Source organism: Lepidochelys kempii, chromosome 3, assembly GCF_965140265.1.
Source record: "Lepidochelys kempii isolate rLepKem1 chromosome 3, rLepKem1.hap2, whole genome shotgun sequence".
Lineage (NCBI taxonomy): Eukaryota > Metazoa > Chordata > Testudines > Cheloniidae > Lepidochelys > Lepidochelys kempii.
The window spans coordinates 159,712,196-159,729,513 of record NC_133258.1 but is presented as its reverse complement, the minus strand read 5'-3'; the positions used below and the strand labels follow the sequence as shown (position 1 = coordinate 159,729,513).

Sequence of the window (17,318 nt, the reverse complement as noted above, 5' to 3'; positions counted from 1 at the left end):
AGATATCATTGGAAAGGTTATGATTTACTGAATGTAATTATCCAATTTGTATGCCTGTATCATTTCTGTATCTGAAGTTAGATGTATCTATTTCAAATGTGCTACTCTGGATGTCACCCACAACTAGTCCTTCAGATATAGCAGTGGAAAAGTCAGACAGAGCTAATGCCCCATTAGCAGGGCCATCCCTAGCAATTCTGTGGCTCTATGCAGCCCCCTTGCGGGGGGAGGGGGGACAGGTCTCTGCAGGGGAGGAGCAGGGGGGGTGGACCCCAGGCCTCCACGTGGGGAACCACCCCCTAGCATTCACTACTGGCATGGCTGAGGTCGGGTCGCTGCACTCCTGCGGCCGGTGAGTGCAGGCCCAGTCCGGCTGCAGAGCGCGGGGGAGTGGGGGTGGGGCTGGGGTGCAGCATGGGCGGGGCTGGGCCTGCACTCACTGGCAGCAGGAGTGCAGGGACCCAGCCTCAGCCACACTGCTGGTGAATGCTGGGAGTGGGGCTAGGGCGCGAAAGGGGCTAGGGGAAGAGGCGGGGGGGGCGGAGCAGGGGCTGGAGCAGCATGCAGCTGTGCAGGGCACCAGGAAATTCAGGGGGCACTGGTGTGGTGTTTAGATGCTGTTTGGAATTATTAGAATTGGGAGCACTGGCTGTTGGGAGTCTGAAAGGACAGGAAACAGGAAGGGGGGGTGGAAGTTGAGGAGGCGGAGTGAGAGTTACTGAGGGTGCAGCAGCAGCTTGGTAAAGAGGTTTCCACTTTAAAAACAAAGTCCTGTTGAAATTTGTTAGTACCTTGCCTGGTTGCTACAACATTTTGGCGACGAGGATGGATCTTCTGCCTCTGAACCCACCTGCACCCTTTCTGCAAAGCCCAGGTGAGCCTCCAATTGCTTTTACTGTCTGGATCCATATGTTTGAGACTTATCTGCTTGCAATCAGTGCTATAGAGATTTCTGAAGTAAGAAAGCATGCTCTACTAATCCACTGCCTTGGAGCAGAAGGGTAGCATATATTTTACACTTTTCCCCTTGCAGATGATAAATATGGAGACAGCACTCACTGCATTAAAGAACTTTTTTGTGCCCAAAGTGAATGTAGTAGCTAATCGCTGCAGATTTCGCCAGGGTGAGCAGAAAACAGGGGAGACGATAATGCAGTATATTGCTTCCCTGAGGAGTCTGATTGTAACTTGTGACTTTGGGAATATGGCAGATGAGATGATTAGAGACCAGCTCATTGAGAAAAAAACCATGCTTCGTGTAAGAGAACGCTTACCTCTAGAACCACAGCTTACACTAGAAAACGCAATAACCATTGATACTCAGATTGAGTCAGCTACAGCTGAAGCCAAAATAATAAGCATGGATACAGAAGGCACAGTCCAGGCTGCGACTCCTTTGCAGAAAAGTTCACTATCGCTGCAGACAAATGATTACAAGAGGAAAACTAATGGAAAACCACCGAATCAGCAAATTCAAAATACAGTAAAAGCATGCTTTTGCTGTGGATCCCCACAACAACTTGCAAGCTACACAGGATGCCCAGCAAAAGTAGCTCAGTGCAATCATTGCAAAAAGATTGGGCATTTTGCTAAAGTATGTCGCAGCAGCCAGTTCAATCAACAGGTGCATGCAGTTACAATACCAGATGTTACTGTGCTAAGCGTGGACAAAACCACTATTGCACATATTCCAGAACAAATAAAGTGCACTGTAAACATTTCCACCAAACCCTCAGGCAAATCACAATCTATTCAGCTTATGTTGAACACTGGCTCAACAGTATCTATACTACCTGATTCCATCTATTTGCATTACTTTAAAGATGTGCCTCTTACTGAACCCAAACGTCTCTTGGTGTGCTATTTGAAAAACCATATTCCACTACATGGCTGCCTGCCAACAATAGTTACTTTTGGTGATTGCTGTGTAACTGCAGAGTTCTACATTGTCCACAAAGGCACTCCTATCTTTGGCAGAAATTTATTGGCTGCTTTAAATGTCAGGGTAGTTAATGAACAAATTGATCTTCCTCAGCAAATCACTCTTGCGGTACACACACCAGTTTCAGCTGCGACCCAACAGGTTGAGGAGAAACTCAGTTGTGCTTATGGGTTTCTGCATAAAGTTAAAATGCGGAATAATGTGATGCCTGTATGACAGAAGTTACGGTGCTTACCATTTTCAGTCAGGGAAGCTGTTTCAGAGGAACTTAGAAAACTTGTTCAAAAGGACATTATTGAAGAGATTGACTCCTTGGAATGGGTTTCAACTATAGTAGTGATGCAGAAGAAGGGTGGAGGCATTCGCCTTTGTGTGGACTTACGGGAGCCAAATAAAGCTATTGTGATTGACAGCCATCCTCCTCCTCACATAGAAGAAGTATTTGCAGAACTCCATGGAGCAAAGATGTTTTCTACTCTTGATTTGCAGACTGCATACTACCAGGTTATGTTGCATGAAGATAGCAGAGACCTCACAGCATTTATTACACATGAGGGACTATTTTGTTTTAAACATGTTCCATACGTTCTCGCATCTGCCCCAAGTGCCTTCCAAAAAATGATGTCATTGATTCTGAAGAATCAACATGGAGTTCAGTGCTATCTCAATGATATTATCATGTTTGGAAATACTTTTGAGGAGCATGACAATAACCTGAAGTCTATACTAAACTGCATGAGCAAAGCAGACCTCTAGCCCAATAGCAAATTTAGACAAACTGAACTCTCCTTTCTGGGGCATACAATTTCACAGGCTGGTCTAAAACCGGATCCAGATCATATCCTGGCAATTTCAAATGCTCCTACTCCAACAGATTTGCAAACCTTATGTTCCTTCTTGGGTCTTACCTCCTGGTATGCAAAATTCATTCCCGATTATGCTTCTGTCATTGAACCATTACAAGAATCACTACAGAGAAGTTCAACCTTAGTGTGGACAACGGATGCACAAGCTAGTTTCGAAACAGTGAAAGACTTGATTGTACATAGTCCAGTACTTGCACTATTCACTCCTGCATTGTCCACAATTGTAACTACTGATGCTTCTGATTATGGACTTGGGGCTGTCCTCACACAACTTCATGAGGACAACACAGAGAGGACTGTTGCATTTGCTTCAAGGACACTAAGTAATGCTAAGAGGAAATATTCTACAGTTGAAAAAGAAGCACTTGCTTGTGTCTGGGCTACTGAAAAATGGAGAACTTACCTGTGGGGCCGCATATTCAAGTTGTGCACAGACCACAGCCCTTTGACAACGTTGCTCGCCTCGAAAGGACTGGGAAGAGCAGAATATCGTATTGCTAGATGGTCTGCAAGATTACTCTCTTTCAATTATGAACTGGAATATAAGCCTGGAAACCAAAATGTGGTAGCTGATTGCCTTTCTTGCCTGCCTTTGCCTTCACCAGATGGTCACCGGAGGATAGGATGTAGTAGTTGAGCTTATTACAAGCACTCTTACTGCAGTTACAAAAGAACAATTTCAAGCTGCTTGTTCAGCGTGTCCAATTCAACAGAAACTATGGGAATTTCTGACAAAGAGATGGCCCAGTAACCCTAAAAACCTTGACCCAGTTTTGCTGCCTTATTTTAGAGTTCAGGATGAACTTTCTTTGCTTGATGGCTGTGTGCTATGAGGTACACACCGGCCACTTGTGCCAGAAGAATTACAGTCAAAACTCATACACCTGGCACATGATACTCATCAAGGAATTGTCAGAATCAAACAATGACTATGGGATCTGTATTGGTGGCCAGGGACGGACTCTCAAACTGAAGTACTCATAAAATCCTGTGTCACTTGCCAAATGCATGATAAGACAGCAATGACATGTACCCCTCCATTACAGCCTGTTCCTCTTCCTGAATCTGCACGGGAAAAAGTGGCGATTGACATTGTAGGACACTTTGATAATGCTCCAAGTGACTGCCGTTATGCCATTACTTTAATAGACTATTTCAGTAAATGGCCCTGTCATAAATATAAAGGGAAGGGTAAACACCTTTAAAATCCCTCCTGGCCAGAGGAAAAACCCTTTCACCTGTAAAGGGTTAAGAAACGAGGATAACCTCGCTGGCACCTGACCAAAATGACCAATGAGGAGACAAGATACTTTCAAAACTGGAGCGGGGAGAAACAAAGGTTCTCTCTCTCTGTGTGATGCTTTTGCCGGGAACAGAAAAGGAATGGAGTCTTAGAACTTAGTAAGTAATCTAGCTAGATATGCTTTAGATTTGGTTTGGTTTAAATGGCTGATAAAATAAGCTGTGCTGAATGGAATGTAGATTCCTTTTTTTGTGTCTTTTTGTAACTTAAGTTTTTGCCTAGAGGGATTCTCTATGTTTTGAATCTGATTACCCTGTAAGGTATTTACCATCCTGATTTTACAGAGGTGATTCTTTTACTATTTCTTCAATTAAAATTCTTCTTTTAAGAACCTGATTGCTTTTTCATTGTTCTTAAGCTCCAAGGGTTTGGGCCTGTGTTCACCGATGCAAATTGGTGAGGATTTTTATCAAGCCTTCCCCAGGAAAGGGGTTGTAGGGCTTGGGAGGATTTTGGGGGGAAAGACGTTTCCAAGCGGGCTCTTTGCCTGTTATATATTTGTTAGACGCTTGGTGGTGGCAGCAATAAAGTCCAAGGGCAAAAGGTAAAATAGTTTGTACCTTGGGGAAGTTTTAACCTAAGCTGGTAAAAATAAGCTTAGGGGGTTTTCATGCAGGTCCCCACATCTGTACCCTAGAGTTCAGAGTGGGGAAGGAACCTTGACAGGCCCGAGGTAGCGTTTACATCGCAAATCTCTTCTGCTACAGTAATTAAGTTCCTCTCTTTAGTTTTTAGCAGGGAAGGTAACCCCAAAGAACTGGTTTCAGATAATGGAGATCAATTTTCTTCCCTGGAGTTTGAAACTTTTCTAGCAGAGAGGAACATTTTACACAGAAGGTCATCCCTATATTACCCTCAAGCCAATGGGGAAATCCAACGGTTTAACAGAAGTTTGAAAGAGAGTTTGCAAACGGCTAAACTGGAAGGGCGATTGTGGATAACCTTCACTACTGATTTCTTGCAAGCATACCGGGCTACATGACATGCCACAACGCAAAGATCACCTGCAGAGTTACTGCATGGGAAACAGATGACTACTAAACTGAACATTGCTGGATTGTTAAATGCACGACCTGATGCCCCAGCCGAGGATGATGTGAGAAATATAGTTGAACAGAACCAAGCAAAGTATAAGGCTTTCACAGACAAGCGGCAGGGTGCTAAGGAACCAAAGTTTGAGTGTTGTTCCTTCATTACAATACAAAAACCTGGAATTTTATGCAAAGTGGACCATAAATTCACAGCTCCTCTTAAAATCATAGAGAAGAAGGGACCTTACACCTATCAACTTTCTGATGGGTGGGTATGGAACGCTTCTTATCTTGCACCTGCCTATGCACCAAGAGGAGATTATGCCAACACCCAGTCTTCATTGGATGACTTCACCATAGTATCAACACAACAAGACATTGCACTGGAACCGGGGCTTGAGAGATGGCCTGTCAGATGCAGAGGACCACCTGTCTGGACTAGAGACTATGTTATGTAGTATCTACAGTGTTTTCTGTGTAATATTTCTGCCAACAGTATAGTGTCTTGTTTCATATTTGTTCCTGTGGTTAGAACAACAATGTTTATTTTAATTGGGAGAGTTTCTTAAGAGAGGAGGGAATGTAGTGTTTAGATGCTGCTTGTAATTATTAGAACCGGAGCACTGGCTGTTGGGAGTCTGAAAGGACAGGAAACAGGAAGGGGAGGGGGGGAGTTGAGGAGGCGGAGTGAGAGCTACTGAGGGTGCAGAAGCAGCTTGGTAAAGAGGTTTTCACTTTAAAAATAAAGTCCTGTTGAAGTTTGTTAGTACCTTGCCTGATTGCTACAACTGGGGACAGCAGAAAAGCTGGGAATAGGCATAAGATGGTTGGTCCTGGCTCCCTGATTCTCAGGCTGGTCCCAGACTGGTGGATGCTCTAAACCAGGGTTTCTCAACTGTTGGGTCGGGACCCAAAATTGGGTCACCAGAATGTTTCAAACAGTTCCATGGCAGCTCCTGTGGCTCCTGTCCCACAGGTCCGGCTGGGCTCGCCGCCCTGCTACAGACACTGCAACCACTTGGGGGTCCCAGAGCCACTCAGGTTTGGCCCGGCCATTGTGATGGAAGTCCAGGTAGACCAAATTTGAGTGAGTGGCACTGAAACCCCATGAGCCAGGTCACAACTCCACTCACACAATTTTAGTCCAGTCAGGGGGGCGAGGCCAAATCTGAGCAGCGCTGCAACCCCGGAGGTGCAACGCCCAGAGTGGAGAGCCAACCCCAGCCAGCCCCACAGCACAGGAGCTGCCACTGTGGGGTGAGTGCAGGGCAGGACCCAACCCTTCCATGGGGGGCAGGACCTGCCTGAAACCACCCCAGGGCCTCAACTCCCTGACTATTTACTGGGTTGCGACATGCCATAAACATTTGGGTCCTGAGCCCAAAAAACATGGAGAACCACTGCTCTAAGCCATACCGGCTGTTTACAGCTGCCGATGAGTTATCCACCATTTGAACATAGTCTGAGTGTTCCAACCACAAACCAGCCCCTTCTCATCACTGGCATGTCCCCTCTACTGGATGAAGGAGCTGGTTCTTCTGGTTAGTCCAGCTGAGGATTCTGCCACAGTGGGGAAATTTCTCAGCAGACCAGATGCGTTAGTTTACGGCCCCTTTGTGTTGCTAGTGTCTCTCAAAGGAGCAGTGAAGTCAGAGAGAATCTGGCCTTTTTGAAAAGGGCTATCAGTGTGATTCATTTGAAGCACTTTAGGGCAACTAATTGATCCCATAACACTCCTGTGCAGACAAGTATTACCCTCATTTTACCTCTGCCCAAAGCCACAGAACCAGGATTAGCGCTCAGTTGTTCCAGGCTCACAAGCCCAAACTAATTCTGTGTTGACTCTCAATATTTCTTGAAAGCTCTCACATGAGAAGAATTTTAATTGCTCTGATTAGAATAGGAATTGCCACAAGAAAAAGTCTGTATTTTTAAATATGTTTTCTTATCTAGTCATTGAACAATCAAGAACGTTAGTAGTTATTCTGAACCATGTCTCCAACAAAGCAGCATTTAGAACAGAGATGAGGGGTCGCTAGGTACTCTCACAAGTTAATTAGAAATGCAGCCAAGACCTAAACTCTGACCTGAAAGGATCAGAAAGGTAACAGGAAAGAAGTTGGGCAGTTACAGGCTGGCTAGAGACAGCCCTTATTTACAAAAGGGAGGTCAGGGTTGACAAAACTGATTAAAATCTTTGAGGATAAGGCAGTGAAGAGTAGATGGTGAGTAATGTAAAGAATGTACGCAAGAGCTTCAAGTAGAGTTTCAATAGAGTATTGTCGTCAAGGTTACAGTTCGTAAAAAGTTAAGAAGCACAAGTATAATGGTGAAATGAGTTGACTTAAAAAAAACCCTAACCAACTTGGCTTGGTAACAGAAGCCAGAGAACATTGGCTAAAGCTTTGTCTTCACTGCTTAACAAAGTGATGTTTTACAGCAAGATAACCAACATGCAGCAGCTAATTTGCTGTAAAAGTCTAAATGGAGACAAGGCACCTGCCTCACCCATGGTTGACTTTGCCTAGTTTACCTCAATAAAATGAAAGTGCCCCGTCTCCTCTATGTTTTTACAGTGGGATAGCTAATGTGCATTAGCTACCACAAGGTAAAAAACACACCTGGTTTTGTCAGGGAAGACCAGCATTGAATGGCTACAGATCAGATAGGAGGTAAGTGACATGTTAGGACCAACACTCACTCCTTGGTGCTTATCTTGTTCATGCTATACATCAAGGAACTGGCAAAAGGAATAGGCAGGCCGGCGCCTAGAACTAAGAGTGACATCTAATACCCAAGGGGGAAGGTATCTACTTCTACAGGTAAAGAGGAAAAATGGGGTTGAGGAGGCTCATGCAACTCGATGCAAAGCAGTTAGGAGAGGACAGCAAAACAGCAAAAGAGAGATATTCAAGGTAATAAAAGATTGCAAGATCCTGATGAGAAAAAAGGCTGGGGACTGATAGAGAAGAGGTGCTTAAACCCCATCTTCTCAATGTCTGGGAGAAGTTAAGAGTGCAAAGAGAACAGAGGTTTGTATCACTCACAGAAAAAGAGCACAAGGAGCTGACAGCATGGTGCACAGTTGTGAGGCTAAGAAATACTGAGAGAGTACAGAAAAGGGTAAAAAACCCCACCACCCTAAATTTTGTTTTCTTATGCTTGCAGAGAAAAACTTGAAACGAGAGGTTACTTACTGTAACTCAAGGTTCTTCGAGATGTGTGGTCCCCATCTGTATTCCACACGTGGGTACACATGAGCACCACGCACTCAAGTGCGGAAATTCTTCAAAGCAGTGAGTGTCTGGTCTTCCCTGACAAAACTAGGTGTGTTTTTACCTTGTGGTAGCTTCGTTTGTATGAAGTGCTGCCTGAGAGCTGATGGAAGAGAAGATCCGAGGTTTAGAGATGCAGGTGGAAATTCTGGTTGAGTTTCAAAGGAGATTTGAACAGATGATGGAGGGAAGGCAAGAGGAGACTGAAGGGAAAAATCAAGACTTGCAGATGCAAGCTGGACTGAAGAATTCTATGGGGAAACAGATTGCTGGGTGAGAAAAGTGGCCAATGGAAGCACATGACTATAAGAACCAGGTAGAGAAAAAGACTAGCTACTGAAGGAGAAATAGAGCTCAGGAACAGATTTGCGGAGTTGGAAAATGAAGAAGGGGCACAGCAGGCCATAACAGAAGCTGGAAGGACAGGGAAGAAGAGAAGAATGCCTAAGCTTACAAGAAGAGTGGAAGCGTCAAAGATGGGAAAAGTTCAGAGTCCCAGGAGTATGCAGGTGAACTTGCAGAGATTGCAAATAAGAAAAAAGACAAGAGGACTTGTAGTCAGAAAGAACAGGAGGAAACCTGGAGAATTACACCAGGAAGAGGCAGGTCTACATGACTGGTGAATTCCTACTAAGAAGAACAGACAGGCCTGTCACCAGAGCTGATCTGGAGAACAGAAGGGTGTGCTGTCTGACAGGAGCTAAAATAGCAGATGTGGACCTGAGGCTGAAGAGGATCCTAATGGGAGCAGGAAAGAATCCATTGATTGCCCTTTATGTTGGAACAAATGACACAGCGAGATTCTCGCTGAAATGCATCATGGGAAACTATGCCAGACTAGGGAAGATGCTTAAGGAAATGGAGGCTCAGGTGATCTTCAGTGGGATTCTGCCTGTCCTTAGGAGAAGAATGAAGGCAACAAGATTATGATGATCAATAGATGGCTCAGGCAGTGGTGCTATAAGGAAAGCTTTGGGATGTTTGACCACTGGGAAGTATTCACAGACAGAGGACTGTTCTCATGAGATGGACTCTACCTGAGGAGGGAGGGAAATAGACTTCTGGGATGGAGGCTGGCACAACTGATTAAAAGAGTTTTAAACTAGGAACTCGTGGGAGACGGTTGGGAGATGCTCCTATAGTCTCCTCAGTGCTGAAATCGTATTTTGCTAATAAGGCTTGGTAATTAGCTATACGAAACTCCAGACCTACAGAGAAGACCTTCCTACCTAGAAGGTCTAGTCTCTTTGGGCCCTACTCTGCCAGAATGGATTTCTGTGACCTAGTTCTTTCCATGTCTACCTGTATCAACAGCAAGTTAGGGGTAGTATGGGAAAATATAAAGTCAGCTCCATTGGCAGGAACAAAGTAGCATCTTTTTGGCATAGGAGCACAAGATGCAGGTATGCGCCAAACTACTCTGTCCAGATCTAATATAGCCTCATTAATTGGAAGAGCTATTCTTGTTGGGTCTTGTGGTTGTAAAATGTCCAAGAGCCAGTGTTGAGGGTCCTGGACCAATTCCAATGGGATCTGTAGATCACTAGCAACCCTTTGCAATAGCTCCTGGTATTTCTGATGGTTATCCGGCAGAGAGGACAACAAAGGAGTGACAGCATCGTCCAGGGATGATAAGGAAGTCGCCGTCAGAACTGCTGGTACTGTTGGAACCAGTTCCGGCTCTTCCTCCTCACACACCAACGGAGCCAGCTGCCGAGAGGGAGAGGAGTGGTATGACACCTGAGAGGGGTCTGGGTGTCTGCCATAAGGTCCCAAGGGCCCCAATAAGGCCAGAAGGAGGGGTCCATCTAGGGTGACCAGATGTCCCAATTTTATAGGGGGCTGACATTTGGGGCTTTTTCTTATATAGGCTCCTATTACCCCCCACCCCCATCCCGATTTTTCACACTTGCTGTCTGGTCACCCTAGGTCCATCAGCCTTGGTGGTCCCAATCTGTAACAGGTCTCTCTGGGGGTTCATATCCAGAGTGCTGGTAGGTAGCCTCTTGAGTGCCTGTCAGGACTCCTGTGCTTTCTCTGAGATACTCATGCCTCCATCTCCTCTAGCTCTTCCGATTCCAATTCCACTGGTAGCGGTGGCACAATTCCTCCTCCAGGCTTAAGGATGTCACTCAGGAGGGCAAAGCCCAAGAAGAGCAGAGACAGTGGATAATGGACAAATATATCCTTCGGGGTTATCAAGGTCTCTGTAGGGCCAAGAGTCCAGTGAATTCCAGCTGGGATGCCTGAAGAACCTGGCTCATCTGTTGCTATTGTTCAGTCTTTGGATAAATGGCTCTGCACTGTTGATGGGTCTGGACTTGCATTCATTGATGGACTGGCAAGTATCTGTCTTTTCACTTTGGTCCAACTGTAACTATCTGAACTATCTCAATCCCGTTTTTTTCATGCCTCCAACCTTGGGTGGTCTTTGGTGTAGCATGTTCTGTGGGTTCCATCTGTGACATCTCACCTGACCTGGACCGGCTCAGGGAGGAAATGCATTTCTTATGAACAGTCCTCTGTGGGGATCTATCCTTGTGCCCATGAGAGTTCCCCTTACTCTCATGGGAAGCCCTGTAGGAGGAGTCTTTGGGCTTTGGTGGTAACGGCCCTGCTCCGAGGCCCATGCTTGGAGGGCCGCTGTTAGTCAGCTGATACCGCTATACAGGGGTGATTCCCAGGGTTGGAGTGAGGCCTTATAGCCTCCTCCATCGGAAACTTCCTAAGACAGAGCTCTCATGCCTCGCTGGGTGGAAAAGATCAGCAGATACAGCACTTTGCAGATATACGTGCTTCACCCAGGCAATACAGGCACCGTTGATGCCCGTCACTGATGGAGAAGGAGCAAGAGCAGGAGACAATTCTTGAATCCTGGGACTCTGGGCATAGTCCTGGGACTGGGGAGGATTGTCCCCCAAATAAGGGGTAAGGGGGACTTATCCTATGCTAACTATAAATTTATGCTAACTAAACCTCCTAAACTAGATATAAAGCTATTTACAAAGAGTTGAGTTTACAGGTTATGCACAGAAGGACACAATTCCGACTCAGGCCATGCAGCGGAAAGAAGGAACTGGAGAGGCATCGACCTGCACTGCTTTGTATACCTTCGGTCAAGAGCACGAGTGAAACTACTGCACATGTGCGGGTCAATGGATACTGCTCTGAAGAATTTCTAGACTCGGGCGCACGATGCACATGCATAGCCACGTATGGGATACACACAGGGACCAGCACTTGAAGAACTGGGACATCCCCCCACCCAAAGGTTCCAACTTTACAATTCAAATAAGAAGACCCGAAAGGTCTTATTTTTAAAAAATTGATTATTTTTAAGCCAATCAGTTTATAAATCTTAACTACAGAGACAGATAAACATGTATCTCTACTCACCCTCTGCAAAAGGAAGTCAACTCACATGGTATAAAAAGATATTTGTGGCAGTATAGACTCACTGCAAGAAATTCAACTAGCCGATATAAGGAAGATGCCAAACAAAAGAAATGAAGGAGCGCAATAGGCTTGGGGAGTAGCCAATTTTCTACAGGTTCCCAAGTCTTGCACCAAATTACAAACAGGGCCACTAGATTCTAGGCAGTTCACAGAAAACCCTGGCCAAACCTTAAGCCTTTGTCAAAACTGCTGCCCTCAACCAAGATGAGACATTTTAGGGAAACGTTCTGACTTTGGGGAGGTGGTGGTGGCTGCAGGAGGCTCCCCAGTACTCACTCCAGCAGCTGGAAGCTATCTGGCTGGGCTAGGTGAAGCACATTGCACTCTTCTCCTGCCACAACACAGGGCATGCCCAGAGGACTCACATGTATGTTTCTGCTTTAACCTGAGTTAATTGAGAACCAGTACTACCCCGCAAAGCCATTCTAACTGAGCCTATCCTCAAAACCAACTAATTCTCTTTCAGAGCAATATTGCCTGAACACTTACTGATGTTGACATAAATTCCTTTTTACAGGCTATGCCTGCATCCACTGGAGACAGACTGTTATTGTTTATCATCCACTTATGACCACTTGAGCCTGTCCCTCATGTAGTTGTTCTCTAAAGCAGTGGTTCTCAAACTTTTATATTGGTGACCCCATTCACATAGCAAGCCTCTGTGTACGACCCCCCTTTAAAATTAAAAACAATTCTTTACATATTTAACACCATTATAAATGCTGAAGGCAAAGTGGGGTTTGAGGTGGAGGCTGACAGCCTGCGACCTCCCACATAATTATCTCGTGACCCCCTGAGGGGTCCCGACCCCCAGTTTGAAAACCCCTTCTCTAAAGCAAAGAGCCAGCACCAGATAACCTCCCTAGCTCTTTTCTCAGCCCTTGAATAAGACTGCATACAGAAAACTCAGTTTCAACAGTTTCTGCCTCAGAGATAGCCAAGGTACCCTGAAGATGACTTTGCATCAATAAATCTTTTTGACATCAAATCCTCCACTTACACCTCAGCAATGATTTCTTGGAAAATGGCTGTCTATAAAAATAAGTTTATTATAGTTTCTTCATCAAATAAAAATGTGCAGTTGGAGGCTGTAATTAATATATAACTGAAAATTAAACTCCTAGAATTAAAGGTATGCATTCCCCTGAATTATCTCCCCAGTGAGTTGATAGACAAGCTTCTCAGGATTATCTGCATGTTTCATTCCCTATTCATTATACTTTCTAGCTTCCACTAAACATCATAATCAATTTACTAAAACAATGAGGCTTTTGTCTAGATTTGAAATCTTCCCAATCCCCATTATCTACAGAATTTATAGTATCAGTTGTTTATGTACATGTAACTTACTTGCTTTTACTATAACAGGCAGGTGCTGTAGATGATAGTTGAATAACCAGGATGAAAGGCAGCTTTGCATATGAAAGGGAGCCAATAGTGAAGGTCAATTAGATATCATCTTTAATCCAATTAAAGGTTAATCAATGGCTGAAAAATTTTAGTTTGGACTCCTCTCAGTAATGCTCATACCTGAGCTGGTTTCAAACCAGATTCCATCTTATATGAAGCCCCAGCATTCCCAGGAGTAGGGGCAGAGAGGAGGAAGGTTCACCTAACCGTTCCCAGTCTGTAAATAAAGAAAAAGTAAATTAAGAGTGGAATTTTTGAAAGCATGAAGTGATGGGTTAACTATTCCCATTAAAATTAATGGGAGATTTATCATTGGTGTCAGTGGAAGCAGGGTTTGACCAATGCTGAGAGCTTTTAAGAATGCTTCCCTCAGTGTTTATAATGTGAATAACGGTTTGCCATGCCTTTCTTAGCTAAACCATATATTCTAATTGGCTTTATTTACTAGATTAAAAATGGGATAAACAAACAAAGATTTAAAAAGGCAGTATGGTAGAATAAGAGCAGGACTAAGACATAGGAACGCCTGGGTTTAATTTCTAGGACTGGCACTCTGGGTTTGGGTTTGCTCCTCTGTAAAAGGTGGCTAATAATATTTACATTGGTGGTGGAAGGAGTGATTACATTTTTCAAAGCAATGTACAAGCATTATTTAGTAAAGAGCTAGCAGAGTGCCCAAAATTCTTCCATGCCCAGATGCCAGGGTGGATAAAAATCAATCATTTTTTTAAAAAAAAATTAAAAATCTGATTTTTTAAATTTAAATCGGACTAAATAATTCTGCTGGAATTTCCAAAAGCAAGTAGTGTTAGGCTCCCTCCGCTCCCCTGGCAACAGGGGTTGACCCTTGAGGTCAGGTGAACAAATCTGTCCAGACAGAACCTGCGTTTGAAAAATCTCCGCCTGCCTCTTTTAAAGGTGCTGTGGCTGGAAATATGGCCCAAATATGTGGCCCAAATATGTTCCTTTGACTTCCCAGGACGCTGTCAGCTTCAGCCAGAGCCCAGCTGAACCTGCACCTGCCCAGAGACCGGAGCTGGCACTCAGACCAGCTGCATCAGGCTCCAGCTGTCCGCCTGCCAGGCCCGGTAGTGCCCAGCGGGGCCAACACCTGGCACGGGAGTAACGATGCTGCAAGAGCGCGGGGAGCCCCCTCGCTCCCCGGTGGACTCAGAGCCGCCCCGCCCCAGCCCCTGCGCCGCGCCGCGCCCAGCGGGAGCATTCGCGCGGGGCGCAGCCGCTCGCCGGCGGGGAGTCCGCCGCAGGGCGGGCACAGAGCTCAGGCGTCCCCGCGCCCATCCCCTCCTGCCCGTGAGGCCCGGGGCGTCCAGCGCCTCCCTCCCGCTTACCTCCGCCCGGGTCCTGCTCCGCGGGCAGCTCAGCCAACCGAGCCCCCGGGAAAGAGCCCCAGTCCTAGGAGCGAGACAAGGCGGGCGCGGGACTAGCCTTTGCTGGCCCAGGGTCGGGTGGTGCGGGACACGCTTGCTAGCGAAGAGTCGCCTCTGTGTGGCGCCAAAGCTGTCTCCCTCGCTTTGGCTGGCTAAGATCCCGGGGCTGACAGGGCTACAAGGACATGGCGCCCCCCCTTAGAACAGGCGGCTGAGCTAGGGGGAGTGGCTCCTAGGCCGATCGGTGCCCTAGAGCCTGCCAGGGTTAGAGCCGTTTAACCCCTGCCTGGGTTAGAGCCGTTTAACCCCTGCCTTTTCAAGTGTCCCTTAATTTTAGGGGTCTCCTTTTGGGGGCGGGGGAGCGGTGTCAGTTTAACTAGGGCACGCAAAATTAGTAGACACTTTTGAAAAGTGTGGCCATTGTGTAGCTCTCTCAATCTTGGTTACAAGCCAGATATCACTGCAAATATTTGGTGACTCAGCCGTGTCAATGTATACATCTGGGTACAATAGCGCCTGTTGTTTGCAGTGGTGTAGCTCTGTTGGTGCCAGGATATTAAAGCGAGACAAGGCGAGTGCGGACCATACGGTAATATCTTTTACTGGACCAACACAGAGCAAGAGCTCTGTGGAGCAAGAGCTAGTCTCTTCCCCCTACAGAAGTTGGGCCAATAAACAATATTACCTCACCTGTCTTGTCACACTAGGATACCAGCTGGTTTGTTGAAAATACTCCAGATTGTTCAGCGTAAATGTTCAGCAGAAAAGTATCTTCAATGACTCCTGCAGTGTCTTCTTTTTATCAGAGGCTTGCCTTTGATAATTTCTGCTACCTTAGTTTTTGATCCTGCTGCTAATTCTCCCTCTCCCCCCACCCCCAGGGTAGTTTCACACTGGGGGAATATGAGGTCCAAGAGAATTGGGTGAGTTTATGTGAACACAAAATATTTCAGATCAGAAATAGCGAAAACTAGCAGTACATGTGTAGCCGTGAAATGTGGGTTTGGTTCAGTTGGCAGCCTGTGCTATTTCAGAGCACTGGCATGATTTAGATTAGTTACTGATTAATTAATAGATCATTAGGATTAGCAGATGGAATATGGTTTCTGCTCCTGTGGAATTTATTCCTGGTCTAAGAAAATCGTAGGTAAGAGCGGATGGGAGCAGGGCCAGTTCAGGTTTATCCGTGGCCCACTGTTGACCCTCCCATAATCACTAAATTACTTACATTTACACACTCAGACAAGCTTAAACCAGCCAAGTGATGCTCCTGTTGATGCAGTTTATACTGGCAAAACTGCAGTTATACTGCTAAAAGCACAATTTTGACAGTATAAACTGGTGTGTCGATGTTAGAGGCTTTGGCTGGCACAGGTATGTCAGTCAGGGAATCACATTCCTTACATACCTATGCCGTCAAAGGTTTGTAGTGTAGACCTGGTCTTACACATATGCACACAGATTCAGGACATGCAGCCTCAGCCAGGAGAGAGTAGACAGCAGCAGAGACTAAGGGAGGTCCCACTGATCCACAGGCCAGGCAGGAGGCAGGGGCAGGCAGTGACAGCCCTTAGGAGGCCTTGGAGATGTATACAAGCCAGGGGGAGCAGGCAGTAAGGCAAAATAGGAGCGATAGCACACACACACACACCCCACACACACTTCCCAGCACTTAGTTTTGTTGTAGCTATATGCACATTACACTTCCCAGCACACTCCCTCACACCGTCAACTATCCCCAACTTCCCTGCCCTCAGGCTCTCACCAGGGTTGTCAGCAAGTGGTGATTTTAAATCCAGGGCGGCTCACCTACTATGGGGCTTGCTGCGCTATGAATATCACCTCTAAGTACAAGACTGCCATGTCAACGAAGCTACATTGATTTACATTAGCTTAAGGTTCTGGCCAACAATCGCTTCCAAATAATCAACCTTTCTATATTTCTTTCAGACCCAGAGATAAAAAGTGCTATAATACATGTAAATTATTACTTTTATTTACTTACTTGGTGAAGGCTAACAAACAAGGCTGACTTGTTCAGGCTGATGTGATTCTGATCATAAATCACCTGGTGATGAGGACCTGAGCAAAGGCGAGAGCTAATTTGTCATTGCAAAAGGAGAGATTTTTAAAATGTCAACGTTTGCCTTTGAGTACAGCCTTCTGCATCAGGTGCTGTTGCAAATATCAGTTATAGCTGGACTTTTTTTCCCCCTACAAGACAGCATTAAGCAACATCCTGTACAGGACACAGAGTTCTGACTCAGAAAGGAAAGAAGAGCGTGAGTCTCCAGTTGCATGATCAGTTTCCAATGTCTAGCAAAGGAACTCTAATTGACAGAAGTGATTTTTATAAAAGCCTTTCCCAGATTATGACAGCACATTCAATCTGAAGCCTTTGTGGGTTGTGTGTGTGTAAACCTGCCATATATAAATCAAAGATATCAGGTTGTCGCTGAACAATAAACAGAAGATATTCAGCAGCCACACAAACTATTATTACAGCTGAAAAGCCTCTGCTGAATAAAAACTTTATAATTATTAAGCAGCTCCATCTTTAAAATACATACATAACAGTGCTTTCAGTACACGGGTACCAGCATATCAAGGTATAATAGAAGCACCCCATCCTAATAATGTGATTGTA

The 17,318-nt window shown here is 45.5% G+C and overlaps 1 protein-coding gene across 2 annotated transcripts in view; it reads right to left on the bottom strand.

The window, feature by feature from the left end:
• Positions 1-16,854, bottom strand: part of TLR5 (toll like receptor 5) — a 31,655-nt gene extending 14,801 nt beyond the window's left edge. Inside the window, exons 1-2 of one of the 2 annotated variants that reach the window (XM_073338781.1) lie at positions 16,677-16,854; positions 13,224-13,500 (exon numbers count right to left, since the gene is read on the bottom strand). The gene's annotated coding sequence lies outside the window, so the exon portion shown is untranslated. Of the gene's footprint in view, positions 1-13,223; positions 13,501-14,632; positions 14,830-16,676 lie in introns of those variants that run through there. The other variant, XM_073338780.1, reaches the window with a different exon arrangement.
• Positions 16,855-17,318: the final 464 nt, after the last annotated feature.